The sequence below is a fragment of the Canis lupus genome, chromosome 37, assembly GCF_011100685.1.
Source record: "Canis lupus familiaris isolate Mischka breed German Shepherd chromosome 37, alternate assembly UU_Cfam_GSD_1.0, whole genome shotgun sequence".
Lineage (NCBI taxonomy): Eukaryota > Metazoa > Chordata > Mammalia > Carnivora > Canidae > Canis > Canis lupus.
In genome coordinates, this window is record NC_049258.1 from 24,073,118 (window position 1) to 24,094,485 (window position 21,368).

The following is a 21,368-nucleotide window of genomic DNA, read 5'->3' on the forward strand; positions in this document are numbered from 1 at the left end:
AAATACATACTGACATACATACATGTCCCAGAACCCAGTTTTTACTATGCAGTTTTAACATGCAAGCTAGATGCATGTTACTGTTTCCAAAGACCATAATAGTGGTAGAGGAGAGTCAGAGGATATAATAACCAAAATAGTTTGGCTCAATTAAAAATCATTTCTAACCAACTTCTCTCTTGCTTTCCTATGTAAAAGAGGCTAGATAGTCAACTACTTGATGTTCTTAATCATCATCCAGCCTGGATTATTCATGTGACATAAATCCAGCCAACATGTTATAAATGAATGTCTGAATAAATAGTTAAAGCCTCAAGTAAAGCCTTTTGGCTCTCAGCCTTCTTCAAGCCTAAAACACAGATGTGGAATTAGTAGGTGCAGCAGACACTATGTGACTAAGAAGGCAGAAGGTAAATGCTCCAAAACAGAAAGAAGAGAAAGAGCCTGGGTTCCTGATACATCTCAGATCCACAGCGTGCCCACTTCTGCATTTCTTGCCATACCCACTTCTAGTGTGCCTACTTCTGAATTTCTTGCAGTGTGAGCAAAGGAAATCATTACGTCTTTAAACTACATAGGATTTCTGTGACTTTTTAGGTAAACACACTTTTAAATGATTCGGGGGTGTGGAGGGGGATATCCCAGTTCCAGCTTTATCAGCACGCAACTTAGTGTTTGATGCTTGCCTAATGTACAGCTCATGAGAATTAAGAGATATACCTTATCAGTAAGTGATTTCATCATCTTTGAGGGAAACATCCATCAATGCACATCATTAAAAATTATATTGATGACATCACAGACACCAGACCTCAGCTGAGGTGTCCTTGTTTCCCATGGAACCTCTTAATTTTCATTTTCTCTTTTGCTTCATGTTCATGTCCCCCTCACAGTGCTGAACTACTTGAACTAGTCCTTGTACTGATAAATTCTGCCTCTTAGGAAAATTTTGATGAATTACTATGTTAACATCTACTAAATCCTGCCAAAGTCCATCTTCAGTAAAGAAGAAAGAAGTAAAGAAAGAGGGAAAAGAGGAGATGGGGTAAAAACTAATAATCTGGCACAAGTGTGAGGTATCATGTCAGTCTTTGGCTCCTCCGCAACATTTACCAGGTATAGATCTTAAAGGACTCACAGCTAGTAGGCTGGACACAACATATTCATCTAAAATGGTGACACATCTTTGGATGTGACAAGAAGCTTATGAAAATATGGTATTTTATAAGGCTCAGAGGACAGACAGTATTTGGGGATACAGGGAGGCAATCTTTTCATGTGGTACTCACCTTTTCTATCCCAGCTCTGAAATTGCAGGAGGAAAAAGAGCAAAAAGGTAACATCTTGGCTAAGGGATCAACATAAGCAAAAGACAGGACCAGAGGAGTTAGGCATATCTTGAAAACTTGGAAATGCTGGTACTATAATATAAAGGCAAGTTGGAGGAAATCAGTAAAAATTTTGTTCAGGTTGAATAACGAGAGTCTTGAGAGGTGCTCCAACTATTTTTCAGTGATGTGAAACTATGGACAATGGAGAGAAGTGGAATGGGCTGGGTTTCAAGATGTTTGGTCAAACAATAGTGTATAAGTTTGCACTAGTCTCAGAAAGGGACAGAAAGGGACTGAAATGAGGAAGTATAATTCCCAGGATCTGGTGACTAATTGGATGTGCTGAGTCAGGGAGAGAGAAGGTCACTAATGACAGAAGTTTCTGGATGGAGTGCTTGGGAGGATGGTGAGGTCTTTAACTGAAATGAGCATGCCAGGAGAAGAGAAGAGAATTTCTTCCATTTCTGACCAGCAAGAAAGACAATGAGGCTGACAAGTCAAGCACCAAAATTATGTAGTAAGCTTGAAGGAAAGGGTGGGACTAAAACCAGGGACTTAAGGGTCTTCCCCACACAGGATGTAGTAGAAATTGTGACAATGAATGAATCTGTCAATGGAAAGAATACAGAAGAATATGACAGTGGATGTCAGAAATTTAGGGATGATTTTATTGAAGAAGCATGAGAGTGTCATTACACAGAAATTCAGCGGAGGAGAGATTTTCTAGATTGAAAAGGTGAATGTTCTATGATCTCTGAGGTATAGAGTGTAATTTTTCTTAAACCTTTTGGGTTTTACCAATTTTTGTTGCTTCTAGAAAAAGAAGCAACTCTTTTTTGTTTCTTAAAAAAGAGAAAGTGACTAACATGCTAGTAAGAGGCAAACTAGTAATGCAAATGCCTTTCATGAGTTTTAAAATTTAAAAAAAAAAAACATTTGAATTGGCTTTTTACTATGTTTAATATCCGTTTATTCACTTAGCATTTCCCAGTAAATATTTATGGACTATCTGTTAAGTGCTAGGCACTGTTCTTAGATGTTCAGGATATATCAGTGGACAGACCTTCAAACATCTTTCCCCTCTTATTGCTTTCATCCTCCCTTCTCTTGCTAGAATGCAAAGTTCCTTGCACTTTCTCAGGCATCTGATACATCCAAGCTCAACTGGTCAAAGACTAATGCCACCATGACCTTCAAGTCAGCTCATTTTACTTATCCAAACTTTTGTTTTCTCAGTTGCAGAATGGAAATAACCATGCCCACTTTTCAGGATGAGGAGTACAAATGGCATGTAGAAAGCCCTCCCTGTGTGCCTCAAAAGCTCACTGGGAATAGTGAGCATCAGCATAAATAGGAATGGATAAAAGAACAAAAACTCTGGAGACGCCTGGGTGGCTCACTTGTTGAGTGTCTGCCTTTGGCTCAGGGCATGATCTTGGGATCCGGGTGGAGTTCCACACTGAGCTCCCTGCAGGGGGCCTGCTTCTCCCTCCGCCTGTGTCTCTACCTCTCTGTGTCTCTCATGAACAAGTAAATAAAATTTTTAAAAAAAGAACAAAAACTCTGGGTTCTAGGTTTTGATTCTGGTTTCACAACTTAAGATGTTCTCTTAGATCTTCAATTCTGTTTTCTAAATAACTACAAAATAATATTGATAGAAGATAGAAGGATGGATGGATAAAGAGAGACACACAGATAAATAGAATGGGGAGGGTATTTGACTCAAGGCTTCAAAAACTTTCCAATTAAGCCATTAAAAAGAAAAGATAAGTAAATTATGTATCATGGGTATAACCTCAGGTATCCTGCTACAGTCAGGAAATTTCCTTGAAGTCATATTTTCTTTTAACATTTCTGTGAATGTCTTCATATTAATTTTTTAAGCATGCCACTTTAGATGCTTTACCAAGAATCAATATTAATAATATCTATTCTTACTGAGGACTTTTTAGGTGCTATTCCTTCTACTGAGTCCTCTTCTTGCATCAGTTTATTCAATATGCCAAATTACCCTTTACTTAGGTATGATTATTATCCTCATTTCACAGAAAAAAAACTGAGGCTTACAGGAGTTGAGAAACTTAACTCAGGATCGCATAGCTATGCTGTAGTGCAAGTGGGACTCCAACTTTGGTAGTGTGGATCTGGGTCCACAAGTAAGATCTTAAGGTGTGCCTTAGTTCACTGTGGTTCCTTTTCAGGCCCACCCCTATCCCCAAACACCATGGTCCATCTTGGAGATATTCAGGGGTGCTGAGTGAGAACAGCAATCTATGGCTTCCCCAGCCCGGCTTTCTTGCCCTCTCACAGTGGGGTCATCCATCTTACCTAAGATTTGGAGAAGAAGAAACAGCATTTCCTAGCACATGTTTCCCAGATGTTGAGTTTTTCCAAAGGACACTAGAGTCTTCATTTCACCCTGCTTTTTACAAAGGGAGTGGTGAGGTGGTTATGAATGAAGTGTTTCTCCTGCAGTCTTACTCCTGCTGGGATGATTTACCTAATGTCTTCCTAATAGTTTGTGGCACAAAAGGGAGTAAAAGGGTTGGGATTGGGGGTGAGGTGGGTAGAATGGGTGAAGGGAGAGACGGCATGATTTATATGTAGACAGGGCAGTGCCTGTAGCCTGCCTCACAATGGAGGTTATTCATCAAGACCACCAGGGCCTCAGGGACATGAGGTGTTTGGATTTGGAACATATTCCATCAGTCTAATTGCTGGTGAAACCTGAGGTGACACGAGAGAAACTGATCAAGTGTCTGCTGCCCTACTTGCCTCCCCTCTGACCCTACACACCAGGTTCTCCTTGCTTTATGGGCTTCTAATGTCACCTCTGTCTGTTCCCCCACCACCACCTCATTTTATGGTTGCTACGATGACAAGCTTCTTTCTGTTTGTTGCTCTTAACCCAAGGATAGGGTAGCTTCTCTACAGAATACTCTGTCTTCAAATGAAAGTGCTGTTCTGTCTGGTTCAGAAGGAAGCCAGTGCACTTGCAGAGGCCTTATTCCCCCTTCCCACCAGTGTCCTGAGCAAGAGCAGCAAAAAAAATAAATAAATAAAAAAAAATGCACTTCTTTCACCATAACTTACTGAGTTCATAGTTCATCTCAGGGACTAGGGAATAGCACTGAAAAAATCCACTCCAGGTCCCTACACTTACAGAGTTTAGGCTCTGATGGGAGGGAGAAGTATTACATAAGCCACCTTGGCAAAGAATCAAGAGTTATGATGGGAAAAGTATGCAGATATATGGTATCCCAGAACAGGAAGGTGCATTTAGCTCCACCCAAGAAGGAGGCTTCATAGGAGTCCCTAGAAAAATACCCCCCTTCAGGACATTTGTCTCAGGGAAATGCCACCTTGTAATGAGACTCCTTCTGGTCCCCAGAATGTTCTCTAAATCAATTAAAACTATAGCCTTCAGTTTTTGACAAGATGATATATCTCTCTTAAAGTGTTGTAGCCAGCATACTACTTTTGAATTTATTAGAATATAGTTGGCTTTGGCAATATTTAAGAATGTTTATGATTATCTGTAAAAGATGATTTAGCTAAATCCTAGCTGCTCTGGAAGAGTTCAGCATCTGAGAGGGAGGGGCCTCTCTCTGCTCCTGTCATGGAGGATGTGCACTCATTGTTTATGTCATTGCTACTATAGCTGATAGAAGCTACTGGTGAACCTGCCAAACTTCCCCCCAACCAGGCAAGTTAGACCCAAAACCCTATGGTGACCTGCAAGTGCTGAGACACCATATGCCCTTAACACTGAGTGATTGCATTCTGCCCAGAAGTCTAAATATTCTTTCCCACGAGCTAGGGACTCCCACTCCCCTTTCAGTGGGTCCACTAGAGACGGGAGATGACAATAAAACTTACTTTTGCTTTGTTCAGATTTGATGAGCCTGTCCCTTCTGTAGAAAAGTCACTTAGGTAGAGGAAAAGAACTTGGTATTAGTTTCTACCTTGGACTTAGGAAATTCCTCTTTCACTGCAGTTAAGTAAGACTGAGAATCCAGGCAGGCTTTCTCTAGGAAGTAAAAGTTACCTGAAGAATGGGCAAGTGCCCGGCAAAGGCATAGAAGAGATTGTTCATCCTGTATGAAGATTCGGATCTCTGAAGCACAGAGACCACAGTGCATGGAAGGCACTAAACAGGGCTGAGGGCAGGGGTGGGACAAGCTGAGGAGGTGAAGCCTGTAAGTAATGCTAAAGAATTTAGAGTTTATTCTCAGGTCAGGGGGAAGCCAGAGAGGAACATGAAGTAGAAGAGAGACATGATGGGATTTGCTTTTTAGAAAGATCATTTGGCTACAGCATGGGGAAGGAACTAGAAGGGGACAGATTGGAGACAGTAAGACCAATCTGATGGCTATGACCAAAGTCCAGAACAAGAGAACAGGAACCTGAGCTAGGGTGGTGGTAGCAATCATAGAGAAAAATAGACACATTTGAGGGCTGATAGAAACCAGAATGACCTTGATATATTTAAAATAGATGGTGAAGGAGAGAGAGAAGGCAAGGCTGCCTTCCAGGTGCCTGACTTGAGCACCTAAAGTGATAATAGAATCATTCACTATGTGTTATAGACTGATTGTTTGTGTTCCCCCAAAATCCATATGTTGGGTCCTTGGCCCTCCATGTGATGGTATTAGGGGGTGGAGCCTTTGGGAGGCAAATAGGTTTAGATGAGGTCATGATGGTGGAGCCCCCATGATGGGATTAGTGGCCTTATAAGAAGAAGAGACACCAGAGCTTCCTCTCACCACTATGTGAGGACACAGTAACAAGGTGGCCATTTGAAAGCCACGAAGAAGTCCTTCACCAAATCTGCTGACACCTTGATTGTCACAGACTTCCCAGGCTCCAGAACTGTAAGAAATAAGTGCTATTATTTAAGTCACCCAGTCTATGGTATTCTGTTATAGTTACCTGAACTCACCTAAGACCCTGTGGCACAGAAGAAGAGGAAGAACAATTCCAGTTTCAGATAGGAACAAGTGCAGGTGGGATGCTGCCAGAAGTCCAAGGGGTTGAGTAGACAACGGGGATCAGAAGAGAAGTCTAAGCTAAAGATATGGGTTCTGGGCAGTACATCTGGAGGACTATACCACCATGGCATGTATGAGGTGACCAGGGAGATGGGGGAAAGTGTGATGAGTCCTGGGGATACCAACATTAAGGGAGCAGAGACCTCCCTTTGCCCATAGCACTCAATTACTAAGGTCCAAAGTGAGGAAGAGTCCAATGGCCACACACTGAACCACAGGCAGGTGATCTGAGCATATAATCGGCCTTACAAGGACTTTAGCTTGTGGCCTATCAGCAGTGGTACCTAAGGAACCCCCGTCTATGAAAGGGCCAGAGTTACACCGAGGTTTCCTATATACATCCTGTGGGTTTTAAAATGCCCCCCAGCTATGAAGTACTACACTAATAGTGATTCTCCCTGTGATCACAGCTACCTAGCATCCTCTCCCATTTTATTTTAAGATTTTATTTATTTATTCATGAGAGACACACAGAGAGAGGCAGAGACATAGGCAGGGGGAGAAGCAGGCACCCTGCAGGGAGCCCGATGCAGGACTTGATCCTGGGATTCCAGGATCACGACCCGAGACAAAGGCAGACACTCAACCACTGAGTCACCCAGGCATCCCATCCTCTCTCATTTTAAAAGGGGAGACGTTACTTGTCCCGGTGAGAATGGAAAACACTAAAATCATTCCAGATCTTCTGATTTAGGTTTTACTGCGCTGTCCCTGTCCTCAGAAATTACTCTTCATTGCTTCTATATGTTTCTGTCAGTTTATTATTTTCTAGACATATGGATCCTCTCCTTTAGAACCCAAAAGGAAAAAAAAAAATGTTCAGCTGAAGATGCAGAAAAATACAGCATGAGGGAATTTCTCAGAACCATTCCTGGAGACCTAAGATACCCTTCTCTTGCCACTTTGGCCTGTCAGCTGCTGCCCGGTCTGGGATAAGATGGGGAGCCTGAAGTACAGGCTGTGTCTGTCCCTGCTCCTGTCTCTTGTTTTCTATTTCTGCTTCACACCATCACAGATAATGAAAGTCGACTGGCTGTTGGGTTTCCTTTTGCTCTGCCACTGTCATTTCCATTTGCTGGGTCTCATGCCTTTTTAGCACAAAGTTGTTGTGTTTGGGTTCTAATTTGCCAGGCAGTGATAAATTCCAAGAAAAACCTATTCTTATTGAATTATTTTTGGAATGTTATGCAAACATGTCTAAATTATGTGGCAGCCAATTCTGCTCTAAGATCTGGTTTGACTTCATGTTAATTCAAGTAGGGGAGAGAAAGAAAGAAACAAAAACCCAAAATGGTGACATGCCATCTTTCATTCTCTAAAAGGATTATATTTTTATGTCTACTCCTCTGATGCAAGGGCCTAAGCTCCTTTCCAGAATGGCTGGGTAGTAAAGGCCACATTCCAGTCCTTGTTCCCCCTCATGGAATATGCAGAGGAAAAGCTTCCCACTTCAGTTCCCCAAGAGAAGAAAGGCTGAAATAAGCAATGCTGCATGTAGGGTAAGGCTATGGTCTCCTTTTTAAAACAAAACACAGCAAAACAAAACATTGAATAGGACTTCTTTCAGCAAGTCTGAACCTTAATCTAAGCTGTCTTATCCAAAGAACTTTAAAAATAAAAAACAAGTAGTAATGGCTATTTCCACCCTGTTCTCTATCACCAATTCCAAGAGACAGCTCAGTTGAGAACTAAGCTCTAATTTCAGTAAAGCCAATACATTTCTGATCTTGGAGGTGAACAACCATTCTCTTTCATTTCCACTTCTAGCCAGAATCTCTCTCTCTCTCTCTCTCTCTCTCTCTTGCTCTCGCTCTCTCTCTCTCTAAATGGGGCATTCTATTCCTCCAGTCACTGTTAATTTTGGAACTTGCTAAAGCCTGGAGCCACTGATGGCCCTTGTCACCAAGGGGTGTTTATTTGAGATTGAAGCCAGGACAGGAGGGTGGACAGTTAGAAAGTGGAGTGTGTAGAGTCCTGACCACATCATCTGCGCTCAGTTTCAGCCCATGCCTGATCCAGACCTATTCCGCTGGACTCTAATACAAGAACCAGTAAAAGTAAGAATCTCAATTATGATGTGTTGCAAGTCTCAATGCATTCTTTTGGCAAATGGAAAAGACAGTATACTGAACTTTTAAGTATATTCCATAGACATCTGGTATTCTAAAAATCTAGTCCATAATATTCTTGCTTAAAATGTCACTATGTGCTCAAGTGGCTGACTACACAGAACAGAATTAGCGAAGAAGAGGGACTCACATCCTTGAATTAAAACTTTTATTGCAACAGCACCAATGGTTCCCATTGTCAGAAGATTCCAATCAAAACTCCTCACCCCAGCTCTACCAGCTGGCTCCAACTACATTTTCAGCCTTATCCTTCGACATCCCTTCACATTTCCCATTCCCTGGCCAAGAGAGCCTGGTCTTCACTCATCCTCAGTACTCTCCTATGTCCTTGCAATCATAGTGCCCTTTTCAGGATGCCTCCACCCAGCCCCACCCCACACAACTCTACCCCTCAATCCCAACCATCTGCAACCACCCAGGGTTCACCTTTTCCAATATCTTCCCTCAACTCCCAGTCTGCTTCTAAGAAACAATTCCTTTTCTAAATCCCCAAAGTACTTTATCTAGACCATACTTATGTTACTGGATAAGTTCCCATTATGCATCACCTCAGATTTCCCCAGTTCTAGGGTGCTTCAGGGGGCCAATGTTGCCTCAGTTGTCACCAAGCAGCCCTGTGTGGCCTCTGACCAATTTCATATGAGTACAATCCAACAGTGACTTCCTTCATGTCTCTCTTTGGAACCCCTAGTCTTCCATTTTAGTGGAAGTCCTGTTGCTACTGCGGCATTCAACCCAATGGGAGATCCATGAATCCATGAAACATATACATTCACAAACCTATAAGTGCAGGGACTTAATGTCTCCTGCAGTGAAATTCTGGCCAATAAGAGACAGGAAACAGTGAATTATTTCTCCCTTCTCCTTTCCCAATCCCTCATGTACTTTCCTGGGTCCTGGCAGTTCAGTTCATAGGCTTCTAGAAAGAAAGTCCTATGCAACTGAGCCATTAGTTACACTTGTTACCAAGTGGTATCCTGCTCTGCTGCGTAGAACATCCTCTTACCATTTGTTCCCCTTTCCTTCCTCACACATTTTTCTCCTCATTCCTCCTTTCATAGGTCTGCACTCCCCATTAAAGAAGTAGCATGATAGCTTTTGCATCTGGTTCTGTTCTCAAGAGTCTACTCAAACCTATTACTTTTTATTTTATGTCACGATTGCTTATGCACACAACCCCACCTCACTAGACTACGTAACTATTGCAGGTACCTTCAATGTTTTCTCTCTGTACTACAATATCCCCCAATGAGTGCCTGGAATACTGTCAGTGCTCAAGAAGTGCCTACATCATGAATGAAAATAGACTTTGCAGTGCTCGCTTCGGCAGCACATATACTAAAATTGGAAAATGCTCCATCAATAGGCGCCTGAACTGACATACCCAATATGAAGGGATACCAGGGGAGTCTGATCTTACATTATGACTTCTGTTCTCCAACCAATGACTTGTTGTTGTTGTTTTAATTTAATTAGACAAAATATAGTACATCATTAGTTTCAGATTAGACTTCAATAATTCATTGGGTTCATATAGCACCCAGTACTTGTGAATAATACTGAAGGCTGTTGGGTGCCCTGGAGCACAATCCAACCAAAGGATGTTTTTTTTCCTCTTCCCAGTACAACAGTGTGTACCATAAGACAGAATATAGAAAATCATTAGTTCAAACTCCTGGAAGAGAAGGTAGCAAGCCACAGGTAGCAGATCATAGGAAAGATAACTGGATTTTTCTTAGTTTTGTGAATTTAAGGCCAGCCGGTGTATTTCCCCATTCCTCTGGGGAAAGAGTATAAAGAAACCTTAATGGCCTGATACCTTTCACAAAAATGCAGAGGGGAAAAGTGCTGAAGAGCTCCCTGAGGGAGGGACCTTGTTGAGACATATTATGAACTGGATGTTTGTGTTCCCTCAAAATTCATATGTTGAAATCCTAACCCTCCCCATGATGGTATTAGGCAGTGGAGCCTTTAGGAGGTAATGAGGTTATGAGGGTAGAGCTCTCATGAATCAGATGAGTACCTTCATCAGAAGATACACAAGAAGCTTCCCGTCTCTCTGCTCTCCACCATGTTGGGAAGAAGAGGCCATCTGCAATACAGGAAGAGAGCTTTCACTGGTCCTGGATCTACTGGCATCCTTATTTTAATTTCTCAGCCTCCAAAACTGCAAGAAATAAATTTCTGTTGTTTGAGCCACCCAGTGCACAGTATTCTGTTACAGTGGCCTGACTAGACTAAGTCAGAACATTAGGAAGACTGGGATGGTCCCAGCTGAGATCTGCTAGGAGTCAAGGATCCACAGCCTCTTAAGGAGAGAATTTGCCTGAATGAACTGGAAACCCCTTCTACCAACCTCTCCCTCGACACCACCACCACCTCATCACCTCTAATTACAGCCTTTCTCACATCATCAGTCATTGCGGCTGGAACCCTGGTGCCCATGTGTGGCCTCAAAACCTCATATCTTGGCCCCCAAGGGCACAGAGTGCAGGTAATCAGTCTGTACCCGGGGAACTTTTAAGAAAGGCACCTGTGGAAGGAGCTAAAACAACACATCTGTAATTGGGTAGACAGTATGCTCCAGTTTTCCCTCAGTTTTGTATCTGGAAATAAGATTGTACACTTTGGACTGTGTCCCTGGAGTTCTTGGACCTTAAGAGAGGAATAGTAGTCTTCCTGTTAATGAGGATTTGACCAGTTAATTGCAAATTACAAGAGGTGACCACATTCTTAAGGTGATGAAGTGGTTCCTTCTGGTTGTCCCAGGACTTGCTAAGCTGTCTGCAAGAAGTACACTCTGTTCACCCAGCCTTTCTAGAGTTCCAGGTGTAGCCCTGGCTTGTTGGAAAGTGTGACCCATGCCGAGAAAAACAAAACAGGAGATGGGCAGAGGAGAGCAGAGGAGATGAGTAATTGTACCTGTCAGAAAATGAGGATAATGGCTAAGGCCACATGCACGGAAGCTCTGAGTTCTCCAGAGAAAAACACGAGTGCAAACACGAGGAATGATTTGTCCTCCGTCTCCCCCAGAGAAGGTGGAGCTGATCATTTGGGCCTGGTGATCCGTTTCACCTCCCAGCCAACACTATTAAAAGTGCCTGCTCACACTTGGTGGTAAGCACAGGCATTTCACAACTCCTGAACTCCTGCCTGTCCTGCAGATATGAGCAGCTCTAATTTTGCAAAATGTTATTTTTAAAACAACCAAATAGTTCCAGGCTGCCCCCACTGCAGCTCCGAGGAAGGAGCTGGTTGTTTCACCAAGTCTCTGGCACCGAGGGGCTTTGCTATGGATATCTTCGTTCTACTGTCATACCATCTTGATTAAGATTAATTGTTCCAGTTGAAGTGAGTCACTCAGAAAGGATGGGAAGGATGGAGGGGAAAGAGCAGTTTGCCTCCCCCCCCTCTCCATACACACACCACTTCAATGTTTGTTCTGAAAGAGCCAGAAGAATACAGGAGTGAAGCAAAGGAATTTAAAGTGTGGAACATGTAATAAAGGACATCAAGTGAAAAAGCTGTTACAAGCTCCATGTTTATCTTCAGCTCAGTGACTTTCAGGAGAGCGTGCACTTGGCTAGTAAGCTTGGAAGATGTGACTGTTCCCTGCCAGTGGGAGTCTTGACCTGAACTCTTCAAACCCCGGCTGACCTCATTGAGCCCTATCTACCCTAAATAACAAGGCTCAGATGTCCTTCTTTTGACAGACTCACACACACATACACCCAGATGTATACATTGGGAGCTCCAAAGCCCATTTTTGGATGCAGAAGACATATACGACCAAGGAAGAAGCTGAACAAGGAAAAAAAATACATAACCACTAAACTCAAGACCTTACCACAGAGGCAATAAATATTATTTATAGAACAACTTTGACTTAGTGGGCATTAGCAAAGATTTGCTCTCCTGAGTCACTTCTCCAAGGCTTGAACTTGCACCTCCCCTCTGAATATGTCTCCCTGGCTCTAAGATATACCCCAACTCCCTGCAAAGCCCCTTAGAGTGCTTTATTGGTAAAGGGCCATAGGTAAAGAAGCTCAGGCTACTTTGGGAGTATTTATAGAATACATATAGAGATGTCATCCCTAACTCAGGATCACAACTCTCGGTCCAAATGGAAAACATCTATCATCTATGCTTTTTTTCTCCAACCCATTATCTCAACAAAAGGAAGAAAGGTTCGGCAAGGAAAGAAGTATGCAGTTTTGCCAATTTTCTACATTTAATCAAGTTTTCATGATCCACCAGGAAGAGAATTGGGCAGGTGTTGGGAGACTGAAGCGCAGACCCTAGAGCCCACAACAGGTATACTTGATATCTATTGGCGAAGGAGTGAATGAACGTGGGTATGAATTTCAGCCTATTAGTTAACCATTTGTGTGGCCTTAAATAAACTACTTCTGCTTTCTGAACCTCCGATTATCTTGTTCAACAGAGGAAACTAGAGCCTGTCTTCTAGTTCAGGTATTTCTTTCACTGCATCCAGGATCTTGGAGTTGGTACATCTCTGGAAGGCTGTCTTGACCTTCTTTTACCTTGAAAAGTCCATTTTGAACCATCCCTGTTTTACATATACATCTTGGTCTGGATGAACCTTGAACATTTAGCCCTTAGTTTTAGCCCAAGCCCACCCAGCGGCTTAACTGATGCCTTCTCTGGGTTCTAGCGGTTTTTAGTCAAGGGGATGCCATATCTATTTTCATCAAATTCAGGTTTCTGCAGCAACTCATTACCCAAACAGTAACTCATCTGAATATCCCCACTGCTATGCTCCCTGTATACAACATGCCACAAGATGATTGGTGGTAATTCAAATTCATTGCCTGCCCGGGAAGTTTGTGTGGGGTGGGTAACTGGCTGCATCCTCAAGTTACAGAGAAGATACTTCTTATCCTTAAATGAAAAACCAAGGAATGTTATCATAATTTTGTCTGTCTCAGTATTTGGTACCTCTGTAAGAGTTATTCCTCTTACCCAACCCAGGTTTGTCCATCCTTAATCTTGTTCTTCTCTCTTTCCCACTCTTGCTCTCATTTTCTGTCTCAAACTCAGAGAATTGGAAACATTCCAGCCATATGAACACAGATCTGTAATCTTGGCCAGAGTTAGATAAATGGGCCACATGCAGGTGACAGTGGTCATACAGGTTAAGCCAAAGGCTCAGAGCTTTAGTCCCATATTGTCCCATTTGTTCCCTGCCAATTCCTGCTACCCCTTCTGCCCTGGTCCCAGACCTGCTTCAGAACTAGAGGATATCAGATGAAGAAATCTCAAGATCCATTCCAGCCCACTGTCCTCCTTTTATAGATAAGGAAGCTGAGACTTAAACATATTTAAAGTGGCCTGCCAATCACAAAGCCGGCACAGTCCAGCCATGTCCCTCAAGCCTCTTCCTGTCTCTCTTCTATCACCTCAAAGGGATTCACTTGATCACCCCTATTTCCATAGGACCTTAGGCTTCTATTTCCAGCTGGAAGTCTTTTGGCAACAATCTTTGCTAGTGACCAACCCAGACTTCCCTGAAATGGAAAATCAGGAAGCGCTTAAGCAGGCAGGATGGCCAATGGATCCACAGAGGAATAAAGGGCTCAGAAGGGAGGCCATTGTGACCCAACTATTTTGCTTCAAAGCCAGGGAATGCTGGGTATTTTGCTTTGTTTTGCTGGTTTTTTTGTTGACCTTTCCCCTTCATTTGTGTCTCTACTTAGTTTTGCGTGGGAAAGAGAAGGTCAAGGATCTGGGAAGGCAGGGAAGATATTTTATTGGCCAGAAATTGGCAAGGCCTCATATTCCTGCTTCATCAGCATGCCTGACCCATTGGTTGGAGATGGGTCTTTACCTCTTAGCTCCTCTTGGGCCCTGTAAATTCACGCTTTTTAATTTTTACAGAGCAGTTTATAGGCTGCAAAGAGGGGAAGCTGGGGGGATCTGTTGTCAGGGGCTGCACTGAGCAATGAACCATCATTTTGGTGTTCTTTTTCTTCCTTCCCTCTGTGAGTCTTGTAAATAAGCATTTAGACCCTCTGAGGGAGATGGGAAAGGGCTCCTTGGGGGCAAGACATGAAAGAGCAGAAGGGTCATGAAGGGGTCTTCAGGAAAATCTGAGACACTGGTCTGTCTCTAATCAACTTGGTTATTTGAGGGGGGCAACAAACATTTAGCAGGTCATCTTCACAACCCACTTTGAACTGTCCAACTTACAAGGAGAAGGGAAATGTGTAACCCAATGATTTAAGCCAGAACAGCTCAGCATGTTTCACAGTTCACATTTTTTTAAAAAGTGCTTTGGGAGGAATGCAACCTAAAGAACTAGAAACGATAGAATTCTCTCTCTCTCTCTAGAGTTACTCCCAGAGGATCATAATTGACAAGCAACATCACACGGCAGTCACTTAGAGATGATAACTGATGAAAACCAACCAAGGCATAAATAACAAAGAATTGAAGCTAAATTTGAGAAAAGTGTAGGCCAAATAAGCAAGGGGTAGGGTTAGTTACTAGAATTTTATTTATCAGTATAGCAAGTTATGAAAAAGGACTAAAAGGTTTTTTTTTTTTTTTAAGCATCCCCACCTCTTTGAAGCTAGAGAACCCAACCAAAAGAAAAGGGTTAAAGTAATTGAGGAATCATGATGATGATCATCATCATCCTGCCCCTTGGATTAAAAGCTTATTAGGGGATCCCTGGGTGGCTCAGTGGTTCAGTGCCTGCCTTTGGCCCAGGGCGTGATCCTGGAGTCCCGGGATCGAGTCCCGTGTCAGGCTCCCGGCATGGAGCCTGCTTCTCCCTCTGCCTGTGTCTCTGCCTCTCTCTCTCCTATGTCTATCATGAATAAATAATAAATACAATCTTAAAAAAAAAGCTTATTAGGGATCCCTGGGTGGCGCAGCGGTTTAGCGCCTGCCTTTGGCCCAGGGCGCGATCCTGGTAGGCCCGGGATCGAATCCCACGTCGGGCTCCCGTTGTATGGAGCCTGCTTCTCCCTCTGCCTATGTCTCCGCCTCTCTCTCTGTCTCTCTCTGTGACTATCATAAAAAAAAAAAAAAAAAAAAAAGCTTATTAGATCCCAGGCCTGTTATAAGCACTTCGCATACATTATCACACATCATCTCCCCTGAGATAGGATGTCATTATCTGCCTCTTACAGGTCAGGAGAATGTGAGGGGTCTCTCCCCTATACCCTGAAAATGGAAGGCAAAGAGAAGGCTTGAGTCAACATTAGCAAAACACTGCCAACCGCAGCTGCCACTGAGCCTACCAGGCACAGTAGGTGCAGCGTAGAATCTCTTCTCGGTGCTCCCTTGATTTCTACTCCTAAAGGCCCTTGAGTTTTTCACCGGGCGGGGGGGGGGGGGGGGCTCAAGGGAGCCAGTCATTTTTTATGTCTGAGAAAGGTGAGGAGGGAAGAAAAAAATACTACCATAAAAGCAAACTGGGAAAGCTAGAACTGGAAAAATTCTACTAGGGAAACATATAACATGATTAAACCATAGATTCTTCTGAAAAGAGGTATGTGTGAGGAGTGGATCGTGGTGCTAATAAACAGCACACACTTGGAATCTTCAAAGAAGCAGGAAACCAGACTCCTTCCAAGGGCAAGGTGATGCATTTAGAGGAATAACACCCCAGGATTGTCGCAGGCAGCCCGGCTATATACAAGGCAAGGCAAAGGGCCAGAATGCATGTACTTTCAAATCAATTCGCAAATCCCTTGGATTATCAAGAATTTTATTTGCCTTTAGAGTGAACCAGCCTTATACACCATAAACATTTCATTCAGGCATTAAGTTCTGGGTTCTGCATCTCATTTACTTAGCACTGCTCCTGCAGTACTTTTCTTCAACTGAGCCTGATGCCGTTAGGCTATGATCTCCAGTTACTTAAAACCGAAAATGGCTTTCCATATTTCACTTACTGTTCCACGCCTTCTCACGTTTAAATACGGATGCTGTGGTGTTGTGGGCGGAATAATGACTCCCCAAAGCTAGTCCATGCACATCCTAATCCCCCAAACCTGTGAATATGTCACCTATTGTATCAAAGAGGACTTCGTCAATGTGATTCAGTTAAAGACCTTGAAATGAGGAGGTTATCCTGGGTTATCCAAGTGGGCCCAATGTAGTCACAAGGATCCCTAAAAGATGGCAGGTAAGGGCAGGAGGCACAGTGAGAAAGATGTGACAATGAGAGGAGAGGTCAAGCCTTGTATCCTCAGCAGACCCTACTGCGTCTTCTCTTACAGAGAGGACCAATCTCTTCTGCGTGGTCGCCTCCTGTGTCCTGTGCTTCACCTTCCCAGCAACCATCACCACCACAACTAAAGATGGTTTGTGTGATTATTTGACTAATGTCAGTGTCCTTTACTAACACACATGAAAACAGGGACCACGCCAGATTTTGCTTCCTTCTGAATTCCCAGCCCACAGCAGGCACTCAATAAATATTTGTTGAATAAATGAGCAAATGAAAGGGCGAACAGGATCTAAACCCCCTGTGGTTCTGAGTATTCTTTAGTGTGGGTGGAAACACAGCAGTCCATGAGGTGCCCCACTGATGTGCTCTTCGCTTTTTGTTTTCCTATCTTGCTCCAACCAGAATATTTATCTTCACATATGGTCTTAATACATCTCTGCTGAGGGAAGAGCATATCTGTAACTCTAATCAATGGCTCATAGAGTTTGTAGAGATGGAAAATTTCCTTTTTCTATATCATGATTTGTATTCAGATTATTCTGATTCTAAGTCTTGACCCCATTGCCCCATCCATGTACAATGATCTCTGTTGTTAGACTGGAGATTCCCCACTGTTTTCCTCCTCTCTAAATATGAAAGACCATCCACTTATTCCAAGACTGAGGTCCTGAGCCTGGTTTTGAAATATCCCAGGGGGATCCCATTTTCAAATCATCAAAACAAACTTTATTGTAATTCATTTCAACCTTCTTGCTCTCCTGCGCATATTTTTAAAGGAAGTTGTGGATGAGATGACAAAAAATAAACAATAGTTACAAATACTGGAAAGGTAGATTTACTTGGCTCGGGCAGCTACTGCACGTCAACTATGTGCAGAACTCTGAAATTAGGTTTTTTTGGTTTTTGGTTTTGTTTTTTTGCATTCTCCTATTTGACCACTTGTATCAGTAGACCAGTTAGAGTAGTCCCACATTTGACCCTCACCACTCGCCTGGGAGAAAGACAAGGGAGGTGTTACTCATCTCTTTAAGAAATAACGTAAATAACGAAATAAGGTAAATTGCTCACTCCCTGTTTACCTGGGAGTTTCATCTTTGCTTTCCTGGTGCCTCCCCAGCTAACATGTAGTAGTCCTGGGTAAGTATTTTTTGAAGGAATTGATGAATGCCTGGCTTCTTTATAATAGAAGTATTTCAACTGACTTTCCCAACATTACCCAGTTAGTCAATGAAGAGCCTTAGATTTGCAATCTTGGCCATCTGGTTCCAAGCACAGTACCCTTTCCTCGCTACAGTCAGGAGAGGAATCCTGGAGAAGGATGAGGGATAGTGGGGATAAGAGGTTAGACACTGCTTTGTACAGAAAGAGTCCTGTGTGGATGGGGAACACATAATGAGGAGTTTAAGTCTCTTTGGGCAAAGAAAAGTAAGGACAGAAGCTGGAAAGCATTTAGTTCACTCTGTCAAGCAGAAGGAAGAGTATAGATAGATGACGGACACAAATAAATGAACGGCGATGTCCAGAATCTTCTCCCTGCCCCAGCTGCAGTCCCATAAACCAGAGAGGACCCCAAAAACTAAGTGAAGTGGGCACACTCTGACGTGGCACTAGGTCCAACCCAGGGGGTTTTATAGCTCTCAGGATGTTTAAAGAAGCAAAAGACCTGGAGGATTTGTATTTCTAGCCTATTAAAGAAAGTTTATTTTAAAATATTTAACATTTCTTTATTAAAGGCATACAGGCAGGATATAAGCTCTATAAACTTTCCAAGGAGAGAACATTGCTAACATTCCAAATAGAGAAATTACTGCCTTGTGTGAGTACCCAGTCTTGCCTATTTCACTCTACAGATGGCCGCATATGGGATATTTTTCTTACAAGATCATAATGTATAATGAGCTTTCGAAAATTAAAATTGTAGCTGGATTTTTCTTACTGCCTCATTGCTATACTAGTTAGGAAGGAGATTCGTGGTTAATTCTCAGGGCATGCTTGCCTAAAGCATTCCCTGTATTATAGGCAGGGCTTTGCAATGCTCCTCAAATTATATTCTGTGGGATGTCAGCTGGGGCTCCCTGTCCTTCAGATACAACCCTTCCTCTCAGATTTGCAGGGTCTGGAGTCAGAGTACTAATGGAGGCGTCTGTCCACACCATTACTCTTCCCATCCCATCAATACCAGAAGGGCCTCACATGTATGAATGTAGACATCTTAGGCTCCAACACTCAGCTTATATCCACATGTCTGTTACCAAATCTCCTTAGCCACTCCTCTGGCCTAGAAGTATATAACTGGTGGGGTGATGCTCTCTTCAGAGGGTCCTAGGCAAGAGACCTGTGCAGACCTAGGAAACCAGCTTGAAACCATTTGGGCTGGAGATTCCAGAGTCCTGTGAAGGGCATGTGTCCCAGATGTGCATATCACTGACTCTGAAAACTCCTTACTCCAAAGGGAATGTTCCAGTTGCAGGAGAGCCAGGAAGGGATCCTCTGAAGTGGAGGGCCCAGAATAAGGACCTTGGTCACCTGGATCTGGAATAGAGCTAATCAGACTTAGGCAAACTTAATTCAAACTCCCTCTAAACCCAAAGCTTCATGCATAACATCTCTTATTTTCTCAGAATGTATGTATTCATGGTCCCTTAATCTCCAGCTGAATACAATTTCTGCTTTGCCTCACACCAACCCAAACTTGAAATGCCACCACCTGACTTATTTTTAGGAAAAACTATTCTTGCACCAAACACCATATTTTTAGTTAACTCTACTGAAAACCTGCATGTCGAACAGCTCTCTTTTTATATCCCCATCCTTCCAAGGAGCAAAATGAATTCTATTCCTATATCACAGAAAGATTTGGGAGTGTTGTGTGTATATAAGATTGCAATACATGTGTGTCTATACACAAACGCACACATAACTAAAGTTCACTAGAACAGAAACAGATACATGCGATTCATCTAAGTCAAATTAATTGCAGAACAATCAATGAAGATCCGCAGGTCACTGAAGATCCCCTGGGCTGCTGATTCCTCTGTCCTAAGTCCCAGTTAGAGTTAAGCTTCCTTTGGACTCCACAAAATGTTTCTGATGAGAAACACCATTACCCAATCACTACCTTTATTTGAGCTAGCTGGGATTTCCATACCTTGCAAAAACTACTGGTTTGCTTTTCATGGTTTTTAAATGAGACTTAGAGAAATTGTGGCTTGCCCAAGGCAAGCATCTACTTACTGTTGGATGACAAATAAAATAGTACACATGACTACAATCTCTGTGTTCTTTCCCATTTACTCACTTAAAGTCCCAAGTTCATTAGATACTATAGGAAACCAGGTCATGGTTTAGCAAATATCCACTGCCTCTCTGACCCACTCCATGGGAGGAGTGTAGATCCCTACTTCTACCTTCCATCCCAAGAAGCAAATGCCTCAGTTAGCCACTGATCCAAGGACTTGCAGAAACACATAAGGTAGATATGCTCAATATACTGCTGGCAGCAAGCCCAGCCAGATCCAGTTTTAGATCATCTGAACTCTAGACAACTTGTAGGTACATGAATTAAAAAAAAAAAAAAAACTGCTTACTTCTGTGTACCCTGAGCCTTGGGGTGGTTTTTCACTAGATTTTTACATAGATTTAGCTCTTATACAGGTACATAATCTGCCTTCCAAGATACTAGAAGCAACAGGTCTACCAAATGTTTCTCCTCTGAATAATGGGAGACATCAAGAATTTTAAGAAACAAAAACAGATGAACATAGGGGAAGGGAAGGAAAAATAAAATAAGATGAAAACTGGGAGGGGGGCAAACCATAAGAGACTCTTAACAGTAGGGAACAAACTGAGAGTTGCCAGAGTGGAGGTGGGGAGGGATGGGGTAACCGAGTGACGGGCATTAAGGAGGGAACTTAACGTAATGAGCATTGGGTCTTGTAGGCAACTGATGAATCACTAAACTCTACTTTTAAAACTGACAATACAGTATATGTTAATTAAAATATATCTAAATAAAAATTTAAGAAAAAGAAGTTTCCTTGCTGCAGGAGTGCTTAATCTGAAAGCCAATGGCACACATTGTGGATTTTCTGTTGCACGTCAATTCTGGTACCAATATTTTTATTAGTCAGCTTTACTCATTTATGCTGTAGCAATAAGCTATTCAAAAATCTTGGTGGCTTACAACAACAAAGTTTTATTTCTCACTGACCTTTACACTGGCTGCAGCTCTTTATGGATCTTCTTCATTCTGAGACCCAGGCTGAAGGAGACGCTGCTCCCTGGGAAAGAGTGTGCTTGCAAAAGAAGGAAAGGAGCAACACAACCGGGTGATTCCTTTGAAGGTTTCTGCTCAGACACAGCCTGCAACAATTCTGCTCACATTCCATTTGCCAAATTCAAGTCCCACAGCCAAAGCTGATCTATGGTGTGGGTATGTGCAATCCTCTCAAATAGGTCAAGAGTAACTAATTGAGAACAGGAACACCACAGTACCCACAAACAGTAGCCTCTTTGTCATTCTTCAAGAAGGAACTCAAAATGTCACCCCTTCAGTATCACTCTGTGGGGACATCTCTCTGTCCTTTCTATCTACAGCATATGTTGCAATGTGGAGACTTATAATAAAATACTTTCAGGACAATGTGCCATGTAA

The 21,368-nt window shown here is 42.7% G+C and overlaps 1 long non-coding RNA gene across 1 annotated transcript in view; it reads right to left on the reverse strand.

The window, feature by feature from the left end:
* The window catches only part of LOC102156106, a 75,397-nt gene extending 54,253 nt beyond the window's left edge, over positions 1-21,144 (reverse strand). The window contains exon 1 of the long non-coding RNA XR_005385388.1: positions 20,925-21,144. This is a non-coding gene — a long non-coding RNA (uncharacterized LOC102156106). The remainder of the gene's footprint in view (positions 1-20,924) is intronic.
* Positions 21,145-21,368: the final 224 nt, after the last annotated feature.